Below are 14,695 nucleotides of genomic sequence, written 5' to 3' on the forward strand. Positions count from 1 at the left end.
GCAGGAAAGAGGAGAGGGCAGGAGAGAAGAGGAGAGGGCAGGAGAGAAGAGGAGAGGGCAGGAGAGAAGAGGAGAGGGCAGGAGAGGAGAGGGGAGGGCAGGAGAGGAGAGGGGAGGGCAGGAGAGGAGAGGGCAGGAGAGGAGAGGGGAGGGCAGGAGAGAAGAGGGGAGGGCAGGAGAGAAGAGGGGAGGGCAGGAGAGAAGAGGGGAGGGCAGGAGAGAAGAGGGGAGGGGAGGAGAGAAGAGGGGAGGGGAGAGCAGGAGAGAAGAGGGGAGGGCAGGAGAGAAGAGGGGAGGGCAGGAAAGAAGAGGGGAGGGGAGGGGAGGAGAGAAGAGGGGAGGGGAGAGCAGGATAAGAGCAAGATGGTAAACTTAGCATTGCCTGACTCATCAAGGAGAGGAGAGTGTTGTTATGGTGACTTTGTACTGAGATGAATGGAACATAGATGGTTTGATGATAACAACCCATTTCAGTTGTATCATCTACCATCTCTCTTCAGGTAACGCTGAGTTTCCCCTCCCATTACTTTCCAATGACACAAAGGATGTTTCTCTTTGCAATAGTGCTATAGAGTGTCACGCTCTCTCTCTGTCAATTCAATTCAAGGTGCTTTATTGGCATGGGAAGAATATGTTAACATTGCCAAAGCAAGTTAAAAAGATAATATACAAAGTGAAATAAACAATAACAAATAAACAGTTAACATTATACTCACAGAAGTTACAAAATAATAAAGACATTACAAATGTTATATTATGTAAATATATAGTGTTATAATGATGTGCAAATGGTTAAAGTACAAAAGGGAAAATAAATAAACATAAATATTGGTTGTATTTACAATGGTGTTTGTTCTTCACTGGTTGCCCTTTTCTTGTGGCAGCAGGTCATAAATCTTGCTAGTGGGATGGCACACTGTGGTATTTCACCCAGTAGATATGGGAATTTATCAAAATCGGAGGGGATTTGAATTATTTGTGGATCTGTGTAATCTGAGGGAAATATGTGTCTCTAATATGGTCATACATTTGGCAGGGGGTTAGGAAGTGCAGTTCAGTTTCCCCCTCATTTTGTGGGCAGTGTGCACATAGCCTGTCTTCTCTTGAGAGCCAGGTCTGCCTACTGCGGCCTTTCTCAATAGCAAGGCTATGCTCAAATGAGTCTGTACATAGTGAAGGCTTTCCTTAAGTTTGGGTCAGTCACAGTGGTCAGATATTCTGCCACGGTGTACTCTCTGTTTAGGGCCAAATAGCATTCCAGTTTGCTCAGTTTTTGGTTAATTCTTTCCAATGTGTCAATTAATTATCTTTTTGTTTTCTCATGATTTGGTTGGGTCTAATTGTGTTGCTGTCCTGAGGTCTGTTTGTGAACAGAGCCCAAGGACCAGCTTGCTTAGGGGACTCATCTCCAGGATCATCTAGGTGATGGCTTTGTTATGGAAGGTTTGGGAATCACTTCCTTTTAGGTGGTTGTAAAATGTAACATCTCTTTTCTGGATTTTGATAATTAGATGGGTATCGGCCTAATTCTGCTCTACATGCATTATTAGGTGTTTAACGTTGTACACAGATTATATTTTTGCAGAATTCAGTGTCAATTTGGTGTTTGTCCCATTTTGTGAATTATTGGTTGGTGAGCGGACCCCAGACCTCACAACCATAAAGGGAAATGGGTTCTATAACTGATTCAAGTATTTTTAGCTAGATCCTAATTGGTATGTCAAATTTTATGTTCCTTTTGATGGCATAGAATGCCCTTCTTGCCTTGTCTCAGATCGTTCACAGCTTTGTGGAAGTTACCTGTGGCGCTGATGTTAGGCCAAGGTATGTATAGTTTTTTTGTGTGCTCTAGGGCAACTGTGTCTAGATGTAATTTGTATTTGTGGTCCTGGCAACTGGACCTTTTTTGGAACACCATTATTTTGGTCTTACTGAGATTTACTGTCAGGGCTGAGGTCTGGCAGAATCTGTGCAGAACATCTAGGTGCTGCTGTAGGCCCTCCTTGGTTGGCGACATAAACACCAGATCATCAGCAAACAGTAGACATTTGACTTCAGATTCTAGTAGGGTGAGGCCGGGTGCTGCAGATTGTTCTAGTGCCCTCGCCAATTCATTGATATTTATATTGAATAGGGTGGGTCAGTAGCTGCATCCCTGTCTCACCCCACGGCCCTGTGGGAAGAAATGTGTGTGTTTTGCCAATTTTAACCACACACTTGTTGTTGGTATACATGGATTTTATAATGTTATATGTTTTCCCCCAACACCACTTTCCATCAATCTGTATAGCAGACCCTCATGCTAAATTGAGTCGAATGCTTTTTTTAAATCAACAAAGCATGATAAGACTTTGCTTTGGTTTTGGTTTGTGTGTTTGTCAATTAGGGTGTGCAGGGTGAATACGTGGTCTGTCGTACAATCATTTGGTAAAAAGCCAATTTGACATTCGCTCAGTACATTGTTTTCCCTGAGGAAATGTACGAGGCTGCTGTTAATGATAATGCAGAGGATTTTCCCAAGGTTGCTGTTGACGCATATCCCACGATAGTTATTGGGGTCAAATTTGTCTCTGTGATCAGTCCTTGGTTCCAAATATGTCAGAGCTAAGGATGATGTTAAAGAGTTTTAGTGTAGCCAATTGTAATTTGTTGTCTGTATATTTGATCATTTCATTGAGGATACCATCAACACCACAGGCCTTTTTGGGTTGGAGGGTTTTTATTTTGTCCTGTAGTTCATTCAAGGTAATTGGAGAATCCAGTGGGTTCTGGTAGTATTTAATAGTTGATTCTAAGATCTGTATTTGATCATGTATATGTTCTTGCTGTTTTTTCTTTGTTATAGAGACAAAAAGATTGGAGAAGTGGTTCACCCATACATCTCCATTTTGGATAGATAATTATTTGTGTTTTTATTTGTTAAGTATTTTCCAATTTTCCCGGAAGTGGTTAGATTATATGGATTCTTCAATTACATTAAGCTGATTTCTGATGTGCTGTTCCTTCTTTTTCCGTAGTGTATTTCTGTATTGTTTTAGTGATTAACCATAGTGAAAGCGTAGACTCAGGTTCTGGGTCTCTACGTTTTTGGTTGACAGGTTTCTCCATTTCTTTCTTAGGTTTTTGCATTCTTCATCAAACCATTTGTCATTGTTGTTCGTTTTCTTTGGTTTTCTGTTTGAATTTTTTTTATTTGATAGGGAAGCTGAGAGGTCAAATATACTGTTAAGATTTTCTACTGCCAAGTCTACACCTTCACTATTACAGTGGAACATTTTGTTCAGGAAGTTGTCTAAAAGGGTTGAATTTGTTGTTGCCTAATTGTTTTTTGGTAGGTTTCCATACTACATTTCTTCCATCTATAGCATTTCTTAATATTACTCAGTTCCTTTGGCTTTGATGCCTCATGATTGAGTATTGCTCTGTTCAAGTAGACTGTGATTTTTCTGTGATATGATAGGGGTGTCAGTGGGCTGACTGTGAATGCTCTGAGAGACTCTGGGTTGAGGTCAGTGATAAAGTAGTCTACAGTACTACTGCCAAGAGATGAGCTATAGGTGTACCTACCATAGGAGTCCCCTCGAAGCCTACCGTTGACTATGTACATACCCAGCGTGCGACAGAGCTGCAGGAGTTGTGACCCGTTTTTGTTGGTTATGTTGTCATAGTTGTGCCTAGGCGGGCATATGGGGGAGGGAATGCTGTCACCTCCAGGCAGGTGTTTGTCCCCCTGTGTGCTGAGGGTGGCAGGTTCTTGTCCGGTTCTGGCATTTAGGTCGCCACAGACTAGTACATGTCCCTGGGCCTGGAAATGATAGCTTCTCCATCCTGGAGAGGGAAATCAGTCTTCAGTAAAGTATGGTGATTCTAGTGGGGGGATATAGGTAGCACACAGGAGGACATTTTTCTCTGTTAAGATCATTTCTTTTGAATTTCTAGCCAAATGTAAAATGTTCCTGTTTTGATTAATTTAATAGAGTGAGTTAGGTCTTCTCTATAGCAAATAAGCATACCCCCTGAGTCTTCCCTGTTTCATATCTAGTAGTTTGGTGGATGGAACTACCAGCTCCCTGTAACCTAGAGGGTAACCAGTGGGTCCGTCTCCTCTATACCATGTTTCTTGTAGGATGGCAATGTCTGTATTTCCGATTTCTTTGATGAAGTACAGGTTCCTGCTCTTTAGGCCAAAGGAAGATGATCTCAGGCCTTGGGTATTCCAGGATGAGATAGTGAAGGTTTATTGTTCTATAAAGTGTCCAATGTTGTTGGCTGTGTGGTTTAGCCTCAGGCCAGTAAGTGTGAGCAGAGCCTGCTGAGCATCTGGTACATTCCATTGCTTGGGCTAGTGTAAGAGTGTGAGTTGGGCCTGTTTGCCCGCTCACGGCCTGGGTGTATGTGTGACTTCCAAGTTGAGGCCCTCTTTGCGGGAGTGGGGGACGTGGGGTGGGCAGGAGGGGCATAGGTCTGATCTGAGGGGCCCTAAATGGGGTGTGGGCATGGTTGACTTGGGGGGGTGGATGTGGCTGGTGGTGTTGTGGTCTGGATGTAGGTCCTCTCGGCGGTGGAGTGGTAGGCCAGGTAAACATTTGGTTTTGAGGCACAGTCACGGGAAATACTTGCATTTACCCGCTGTATGGTAGCAGGGTGGAAGTCTTTTTGTGGTAGCAGGCTGGAGATAACCACTGGTGCGTTGGAGAAAGCTTTTTCAATCACTCCCTTGAGTGCTGTGGCCACCCATTCCTGCTGTGCTCTCAGGTCTTTTGTGCATGTGTGTATTATTATGTGGCTGGGTGACCCTAGTTGGTCCTCAGACAGAAGGTCTAGGGCGCGCTGCGTGTTTGGACACCAGAGTTTAGACACTCTGTGTTTGGGAAAAAGTATTTTTTTCTTGTACATATTTCCCATTTGAGTCCATAAGGAGTACAATCTGTGTCTTGTGTATGTCCTCAGTGGGTGTGGGGGGGTTGTCAGAAGGGCTATCAGGGTGGCTGACAGGGGGATGCTCAGAGGGGGTGAGATCCCCTGGGCTTGGGGTTCTTCATTTGTCTGTCCCGCTGTGATTTCGACGCTATGGTCAGGGGTAGATTGTTCTGCTATGGCTCGCTCTGTCCCTCTCTAGCGGATTGCTCCTCAGACTGAAAGATTCTCCTTGTAGTGCTTTTCTCTCAGCTGCAGGTCATTCATGCTCTCTGAGGATGAGAAGCGTTTGTCCTTCTGATGAAAACGCTCTTCTGGTCGACCAGTGTGTGCGTGTGCGTGTCTGGGAGACAGTGTGTATGTGTGAGGAGCTGCCTGCTACACTGTGGGCTCCCAAGTTGCTCAGCGGTCTAAGGCACTGTATCTCAGTGCAAGAGGCGACACTACTGGTTTCAATCCAGGCTGAATCACATCCGGCCGTGATTGGGAGTCCCATAGGGTGGCGCACAATTGACCCAGCATTGTCAGGGTTTGGCCGGGGTAGGCCACCATTGTAAATAAGAATTAGTTCTTAACTGACTTGCCTAGTTAAATAAAGGTTAAATAAAATGTTTAAATAAAACAGCAAACAACAAGAAACTCCTTTGTTGTTCATAACATCGACACAGCTTCAATTCACTGACCCCCCATTTACTGGTCTAGGAATATGATCAACGTCATAATTTGTCTCATCCTCAACTATAAGCTACATTCCACATACTTTATAAGTATTGCTTACAAAAACAATGCTCAAAGGTTAATAAAGAAAGGGTTAAACAATACAACACACTGTAAAAATATACTGTATATTGATGCAACTACAATTGTAAGGCAACCAGCTGCAATAGGATTGTGAGTTTGCTCAACATTTGGGCATAAAGCTGAACCAACATACATTCTCAAGTTGAATAGTATGTTCACTCAACTTTGAACTTTAATGAAAGTGAACATTCACTTCAACTTGAGAAATTATTCTACCATATTTGCATAACCTGCAATAGAGCATGCTGGGAAATATAATAATGATGGGCGTGCTTTAGAGCAAACATACGTTTGTAATTTTACTCAGGAAGTTGGTTCAAATTCAGATCATTTTGAGCAGAGTTTGAGTAAACAAACTTTTACACATTAGCTCAAATTCTTGTCCTTTTGAAGTCCACTCAAATCACATAATAAACGTTGATTTTTACAGTGTAGGTTTCCATGACCTTAACCATCACTCATATGGCCTGTATAAATGTGTTTCTCACATCCATGACATGACTGGGATTGGGTTTAAGGTCGAGGTCATAGTGCCAGTGGTAGTTCTACGCTTCCAATAATAGAACACCTTTCCCAGTGGCCAGCCAAGCCTCATTCTCTCTCCTATTTCTGCCTTTTTTTTCTCTCTCTCCTCCCAATCTCCCGCTCTCCTTCCCTCTCTCCTCCTTTCTCTCTTTCTTCCTCTCTCTAAATGTCACTCAGCAGGGGACTGTCACATTAGACAAAACATGCTTTACTGAGAAACCAAATCGGCCAGAAATGTAAAATCCTCCACTCAAAGACAAACACATTTCAACTGTCTTTCAACTACGCCTAATAAATGACATCGACATTGTGAATAATACTAAATTGGAAATAAAAACATGTCACTTACTACAAGTGGCCTGCAGAGTTTTCTGGCAGGACTGCAAAACAGACAGAAACACAAGCCACCTGTTCAGCCCAGAGAACAGCAGCTTAATGACACCTCTAATGAATGGTCTTGACTCATACACAACAGTATGGTTGATTACAGAGAATCGGAAAAGGAGAAGGTTTTCATGGGTCTGCACGTTTCGTTACAATATTGTTTTGAACATTTGTTTTAGGATTGATGCCCAACTGAACGTTCTACTCAATGAATTCTCAGTCGGCGCTGATGAAGATTTAGTCTGAAGTGCATTACTGTGGCTTTGAAACTCGATGACATTTCAAAAGGAGGCAAATAATTAGTATGAAAACCTTTTGTCATCTTTGTTATGTCGCCAGATTGACTTTAGATGCAGGACAACTTTAGCTAGCTAGATAAGATTGAGCGGACATCACTGAATTGTAGCTAGCTAACATTAGCATTGCTTGCAATTTTTTACGAACTTTGCTAGCTAATGGCAATATTGACATCTCTCTTAAGTACATTTGACAACATAATAAGGGGCAAAGTTTTTCCTACTAATTATTTGCCTATTTTAGCAATATCATCATATTTCCAGTCCACTATAGTGTACTTTGGACAGTCATTAGCCTCCATTCAGAATGAATGAGAGAGATTGTACTGGAGAAGCCAAGAACAAGTCGCTCGTCATTTCCGGTCACAACTTGCAGATTTGTTTACGTGTTGCTGTGTGTTTTTGTTGCCAACCTTACCTTACTTTGCTACCTGACAACTTTACGTTTTTTACTTTTTAATTACTGTTTATATTTTTAGTTTTTCCCTCACTCAACTTTTCTCATTCAACCTTTTCACTCCGGACGCTTTATCTGGACATGGTTCATCATGACCTTCAACAGCCGAAGCTAAGTAGTACCATTAACATGATGCCTTCTAATTGCAGTCGCTGTACTCATAATATACAGGAGCACGATCGCCTTACGGTGAGGATGGCTGTGCAGCAAGCCCAGCTTCAGACGCAATCGTTAGGCAAGGGTAATTTCAGTGTAGGAAAGGATGAAACATCGTCTGTGCCTCCAGTAAGTACAGATAGTAACGTATAAATCCCCTCGCACGGTCCCCGCAGCAGGACAACTTTCTCATGGCTTCTGGAGGGAAATGCTGTAGGAATGCTCAAGTGGTGTCGCTCATTCAGCCGACAGAATCTTTCAATCGGTTTTCCCCATTAAGCAGCGAGTCGGAGTCTGAGGCCGAGCCTTCTCCTGTCTCTACTCCTCCCGTTACAGGGTCTGAGACGCCGAAGCTTCCCACCATTAGCTCTGACAAATTGAAAACCCTAGTCATTGGCGACTCCATTACCCGCAGTATTAGACTTAAAACGAATCATCCAGCGATCACTGTTTACCAGGGGGCAGGGCTACCGACGTTAAGGCTAATCTGAAGATGGTGCTGGCTAAAGCTAAAACTGGCGAGTGTAGAGAGTATAGAGATATTGTTATCCACGTTGGCACCAACAACGTTAGGATGAGACAGTCAGAGGTCACCAAGCGCAACATAGCTTCAGTGTGTAAATCAGCTAGAAAGATGTGTCGGCATCGAGTAATTGTCTCTGGCCCCCTCCCAGTTAGGGGAGTGATGAGCTTTACAGCAGAGTCTCACAACTCAATCGCTGGTTGAAAACTGTTTTCTGCCCCTCCCAAAAGATAGAATTTGTAGACATTTGGCCCTCTTTCTGGGACTCACCCACAAACAGGAACAAGCCTGGCCTGCTGAGGAGTGACGGACTCCATCCTAGCTGGAGGGGTGCTCTCATCTTATCTACCAACATAGAGCCTTGTCTAACTCCTCTAGCTCCACAATGAAATAGGGTGCAGGCCTATTAGTGGAGTCTGCCACTAGCACAGTCAGTGTAGTCAGCTCAGCTATCCTCATTGAGACTGAGTCTGTGCCTCGTCCTAGGTTGGGCAAAACTAAGCATGGCGGTGTTCGCTTTAGCAACCTACTAGGATAAAGACCTCCTCCATTCCTGCCATTATTGAAAGAGATCGTGATACCTCACATCTCAAAATAGGGCTACTTAATGTTAGATCCCTCACTTCAAAGGCAGTTATAGTCAATAACGGGGCGGCAGGGTAGCCTAGTGGTTAGAGTGTTTGGCTAGTAACCAGAAGGTTGCAAGTTCAAACCCCCAAGCTGACAAAGTACAAATCTGTCCCTGAACGGGCAATTAACCCACTGTTCCTAGGCCGTCATTGAAAATAAGAATTTGTTCTTAACTGACTTGCCTAGTTAAACAAAAAATAATAATTTAAAAAAAATGAATCTTGATGTGATTGGCCTGGCTTAAGGCTGATGAATTTACTGTGTTAAATGAGGCCTCGCCTCCTGGTTATACTAGTGACCATATCCCCCGTGAATCGGAGGTGTTGCTAACATTTACGATAGCAAATTTCAATTTTGTTATATCTGGGGTACTTCTCCTGTCTTATCAGGTGTCGTGTGAATTTAAGTATGCTCTTTCTTTCTCTCTCTCGGAGGACCTGAGCCCTAGGACCATGCCTGAGGACTACCTGGCATGATGACTCCTTGCTGTCCCCAGTGCACCTGGCCGTGCTGCTGCTCCAGTTTCAACTGTTCTGCCTGCGGCTATGGAACCCTGACCTGTTCACCGGACGTGCTACCTGTCCCAGACCTGCTGTTTTCAACTCTCTAGAGACAGCAGGAGCGGTAGAGATACTCTTAATAATTGGCTATGAAAAGCTAACTGACATTTACTCTTGAGGTGCTGACTTGCTGCACCCTCGACAACTACTGTGATTATTATTATTTGACCATGTTGGTCATTTATGAACATTTGAACATCTTGGCTATTTTCTGTTATAATCTCCACCCGGCACAGCCAGAAGAGGACTGGCCACCCCTCATAGCCTGGTTCCTCTCTAGGTTTCTTCCTAGGTTTTGGCCTTTCTAGGGAGTTTTTCCTAGCCACCGTGCTTCTACACCTGCATTGCTTGCGGTTTGGGGTTTTAGGCTGGGTTTCTGTATAGCACTTTGAGATATCAGCTGATGTAAGAAGGGCTATATAAATAAATTTGATTTGAGAGAGAATAATTCTCAGAGAGAGAAATGTTTACCTTCCAATAGTTATTGTTTACTTCACTTTTGTTTATTATCTATTTCACTTGCTTTGGCAATGTAAACATATGTTTCCATGCTAAGTAATCAAATAAACCTTGTTTGATCTTTTACTATCTGTAAAGACGGGCCCCAGGCTTCCCTGCTGCAAAATAACAGATATAATAAGACTGGCATTCTGAGGGGACACCTATTTCTTCAGTCAGTCAGTCAGTCATGCTCCTGCTGTCAAAACATTAACAGACATTTTAGTTTCTGTCTGAGGCGCAGAGAGAAATGTTACATTAATATCCGATTCTATTCTCGCATGCACTCAAGACCCGAAATACACCCTCAGATGGCCCAGAAATAGGCTTTAATTTGCCCCCTAAACAGGCTGACACAGAATACACACATCTGCCATGCTTAGGCAAGCTGTTGTTGCCATGGTGACAGTCAGGGTCTAGTCACTAAACAGTGGCGGTTGGCTCCACTGTGCTATTATTATTAAGCTGCATTGGAACCCTCGTAGAGATCACACTAGTCCTTATATGATCACACACACACAAACATACATTGACATACACGCATTGACACACACACAATGACACTTATTTTCTCTAAATCATCACAGCTGCCAAAACCAACCAGAGAGGGACATTATTCACATAGTGATATGTCGATCAGATGACTTCTCTTCCTGCTCTGTCTTTGGCTACATCCCAACTGGCACCCTATTCCCTATACTACTTTTGACCAGGATCTATAGGGCTCTGGTCAAAAGTCGTGCGCTCTGTAGGGAATAGGGTGCCATTTCAGAATCAGTTTTTATCATAGAGGAGAGAACTAGGAAGCTATCTGGCTAAATCCTCATTTAGGAGCCTTTATCCTCTTTTATTTCCAGCCACCACACAGATTAGTAGACAGGACAAACAGTACCAGCATGACCTGAGACATAGGGGCTATATTTCAACAAACCTAACGCAATGGTAATTCTTAGCGCTGGTGGTAGCGTTATAGGTTCAGGGGGGTGTCAGAAATATTTTTGCAATTTTCACAACCGGAATTATAGGCGCAGAAGCTGCCGGTGGCTCAAAAGGGCTAAGTTTTGATGAATAAACAAGTTGTGGGTGTGTCGAGGCTAGACACCTCACTGGCCAATCAGAACATGCTTCATAGCTAAATATGTGGTTGCTTCAAGTTGTGTATTTATTGTGTTGTTATCAACTCCGATTGGAATGTTAGCCCGTTATGGCCTAGTTCGTTAAATAGCCTACCACATATTTGCTAAATGTTCTCAATATGTATGCTGTTTACCTTGTTCTAATTGCATTGCTTCAATATGGAAATACATGGTTAAACATAGACTATAGCATTCACACGGATATAGGGGCTAGGCCTACTGTAAATTGCAGTCTAGACATGGACATGCCAAACATGTCAATAGATTACATTGACTAGGCTACTGATAAGGCCTACAATTATGATCAAACCAAATAAAAACGAAACAAGAACTCGTTTTAAATAGGCTGTGTCGAAACACAGTTCCAGGCACCATAATTGCTCCCCGTGGTCATATAATACAGACAAGGCAATGGGCTATGGAGGGTTTTACACACACACAAACTTTTCACAGGAGCTGGATAAAGATCCAATATAAAGAGAAGGGGGGGATTTCCATTCACCGTAATACTGCTCGCAAATGTTTTACAAACATCATGGAACAATATTACACATCATATTTGCATTTCTCCAGAAATAGAAGGTGAAATTGCATTGCATTCAAGCCATGTACGGTCTCACCATAAGCCCATGGACAGTAAATCTTGGTAATAAGTTTGTTTTTCATTTAATTTGATTTGAAAAACTATCAATCTGTTTTTTTACGCCAACAACAATATTTCTAAATAGGATCGGGTCAGAAGCATGATATCATAAAATCGCATCTCGTTCCACGAGCGTAAGGCAATGTGTGCACACGTAGGCCTAAGGGCTCTTCGGCAGGAGACATGGATGTTAATCCTATCGATTGAATATAGTTTATTAAATAGTATACAATAACACTACAATAGGCCTAGTTATAACAAACATGTAGCCAATCACATTTGGAAATATTTGTCTACACACATTGGAATCGCATTTCGAAAATGTACTATATGTTCGAGCCATGGACAAGAGGACATGGCTCAAACAGTCTAATAAGATTAGACTACCATCGCTGTTGATATCTCACTGGGCAGAAACTGGTTGAATCAACGTTGTTTCATGTCAATTCAACAACAAATAAATCTAAAAGCTAATTGGATTTGCAAAAAGTAATCAACATTTCGTCTTTTCCACCCAACTTTTAACCTAAATCCAATGACATGGTCATTTTTTGTTATTGATTTCATGTTGAATTCATGTTAGTTGACCACTCAACCAGATGTAAATCAAAACTAGACTTTGCCCAGTGGGATTGCCTGTTAGTGACTTCGCCACATGAAAGGTAAACAAACAAACAAACAGGCAAATAGCCTAGGTCACAAGCGGATTTAGCACCAAAGACAGTGATCGGAATTCCCCCAATTTGACAGTTAGGTCCAACAAATTTAAGTGACAGATGCAATTTTTTTTTACAAAATGCTAAAGGAAAAATAAGCTGTCTATTGTAAACAGACTTCCTACAGTCACTGACACCTTTTCACAAACTTTTCACAGAAGCTGCATGGGCAAAAATCTTGTCCAATATAAATTAAAAACAAGAATGCCTGTTCATTGTTTTGCTGCTTGTGATATTTTTTTATAAAACATTGGTTAAAGGCTACTGACGAGGCTACTGTGCACCTCTGCTGGCAAAATGGATGCCATAACCAATTGTGTTACAGCTTTTGGCGGGTCTTAAATATCACCATTAGCACTGGTTGAAATTGGCACAAGTATTTAAGGACACACCTCAAACATTTCCACCCCTCCGACCTCAGTGCAAGCGAGCTGATATAAGACAGGTAAATGACCAACCCTGACGCCAGGTTCTGAAAATAGAGCGCTGGCTTTTACAAGTCAAAATTGCCAAAGAGTGTGCCGATTGACACTAGCTCCAGTTTAACGCCAGCCGAAAATAGACCCCAGGCTCTGTCTCCGTTTCCAACAGTAAGGGTAGCTGGTGACTTTGTTCTGCATCACTAAGCCTAGGTGAAACTGCACCATTCTGACAGTGAATAAAATGAGAGTTCCTTCCTGGTCCATGCTGCTAAAATCATGATTGACAGCCTCCCTCCATCAATGTAGACAGTACAGTGGGCCAGGCCAGCTGGAGGTTGGACTACAATTGGGACTGGGGAGCAGGGTGGGGTTGGAGGGGATGAAGAGGGGTGGCAGAGGAGATAATGCCCTTTAAACACTGCATCCAGCCTACAGCAGCTCTTGGCACACCACTCCAACGTACACACGCATTTCATTAGACCTACCTCCCCAGTCCTCCCCCATCATCACCCGTCCCTAAACTAGATTTGCTAAGCACTGATAGCCAAATCATCAACGATGGCATCAACCCTTTTAAGGAGAAGATGTACTGCCAACAGCGACCGCTCTGATGCCAAGCTGATTTTGCACCTTGCAGAGGATGACTGAGGACAGAAGACTGTCCTTAATTATAGGCCGCCTGGGCTGGCAGGATACACAGGATGGGTCCCAAATGGCACCATTCCCTATATAGTGCACTATGGGTTTCCGTATGGGCCCTGGTCAAACATAGGGCACTATAAAGGGAATAGAGTGCCATTCGGGGCATGGGACGGGGTTAAAGTGAAATGAGGAGCCTCTCTCTAATCTGATGCTGGTTAAGTCTCTTCTCTTAATCTCACTATACAATATAATAAGGATAACGTAGGATGGAGCGGAGAGGAGGGGGGGGGGCATGTGACACACACACTTTGGTGAGCACTTCCACCGGTTCGGCTGATGATATCTGGGTTCTTCAAATACTATTTAAAATAATTTAAAATACTTTATCTGTACTTGAGTGAGCTAGTCTGGTATAACAGGCCAATAGAGTAGATCCATAACTGCAACCCCCTCCTACCTGGCACTCGAGGCAGACCAGAGCAAACGCTCCAAGTATTTGAAATATTTCAAATATTGTTTGAACCCAGGTCCACTGGCTCACCAAAATGTAAACGGATCAACTGTGCTCTCTTGCTCTCGCTCTCCCTCTCAGGATAAGGGTATTACGGGATGGGATGGGGGGCGGGGGGGTATGGCCTTAATACTGTCCTATCTCAGATCCACTTCTCCACTTTGTCAGACGTCACCCTGACTTTGTTGTGACTGATGGACGGCGTAGCTCTTTGTGTGTGAGACCATGTTAGGTTATGGTCTGTAAAAGCATCAGAATGAGGGAGACACTGTAATTGGTGGTTCTTGATGAAGGCTCTTGATAAAAATATAATATTCATTATTTAGCCTAAAAGCTGGTCAAGTAAATCACAACAAGCAGACATGCATGTGCAACTTCCATTGTCATTTGTATCGACTTAAATACAGCAAGTATTTCATTTGCAGCCCTGAGAGTGAGCTTATGTGGCTTGCCAAATTTATTCAATAATTAACTTCTCATAATGACTAATGCAGGAAATTAACAGGCCCACAGAACAAATGGCATATTCAAGCCATTTGTATAAGAATATTCATAAAAATGGAATGCTGATTGATTTTCAACGCTTCCAGGATACCACTTTTTCTGAGTCCTCTATATTCCTTATCAACTTTTCCTGACAGGTGACATTCATGTGTACCACGCCTTGTGAAAAAATAAAGCAACCCAGAATAACAATATGAGACACTAATTCACCCGGACGCTGTCCTAATATGGACACCATACAGGTAACTAACTATAAAACATGAACCCTCCAGGATTCTGCCCTTATATGGATACTGTAGTACCAGGACTTGGTCCTAATTTGGACACCATAGAGATGACTATGCAACATGGACTCCCCAGGACTCGGTCCTAAT

The 14,695-nt window shown here is 42.9% G+C and overlaps 1 protein-coding gene across 6 annotated transcripts in view; it reads right to left on the reverse strand.

Moving 5' to 3' along the window:
- LOC100301649 (calcium-activated potassium channel subunit alpha-1a) overlaps positions 1 to 14,695 on the reverse strand; it is a 208,215-nt gene that overhangs the window by 160,234 nt on the left and 33,286 nt on the right. The gene's annotated exons all lie outside the window — the stretch shown is intronic.

Source organism: Oncorhynchus mykiss, chromosome 23 (genome assembly GCF_057628025.1).
Source record: "Oncorhynchus mykiss isolate SJ-2025 chromosome 23, ASM5762802v1, whole genome shotgun sequence".
In the NCBI taxonomy this organism is placed as follows: domain Eukaryota; kingdom Metazoa; phylum Chordata; class Actinopteri; order Salmoniformes; family Salmonidae; genus Oncorhynchus; species Oncorhynchus mykiss.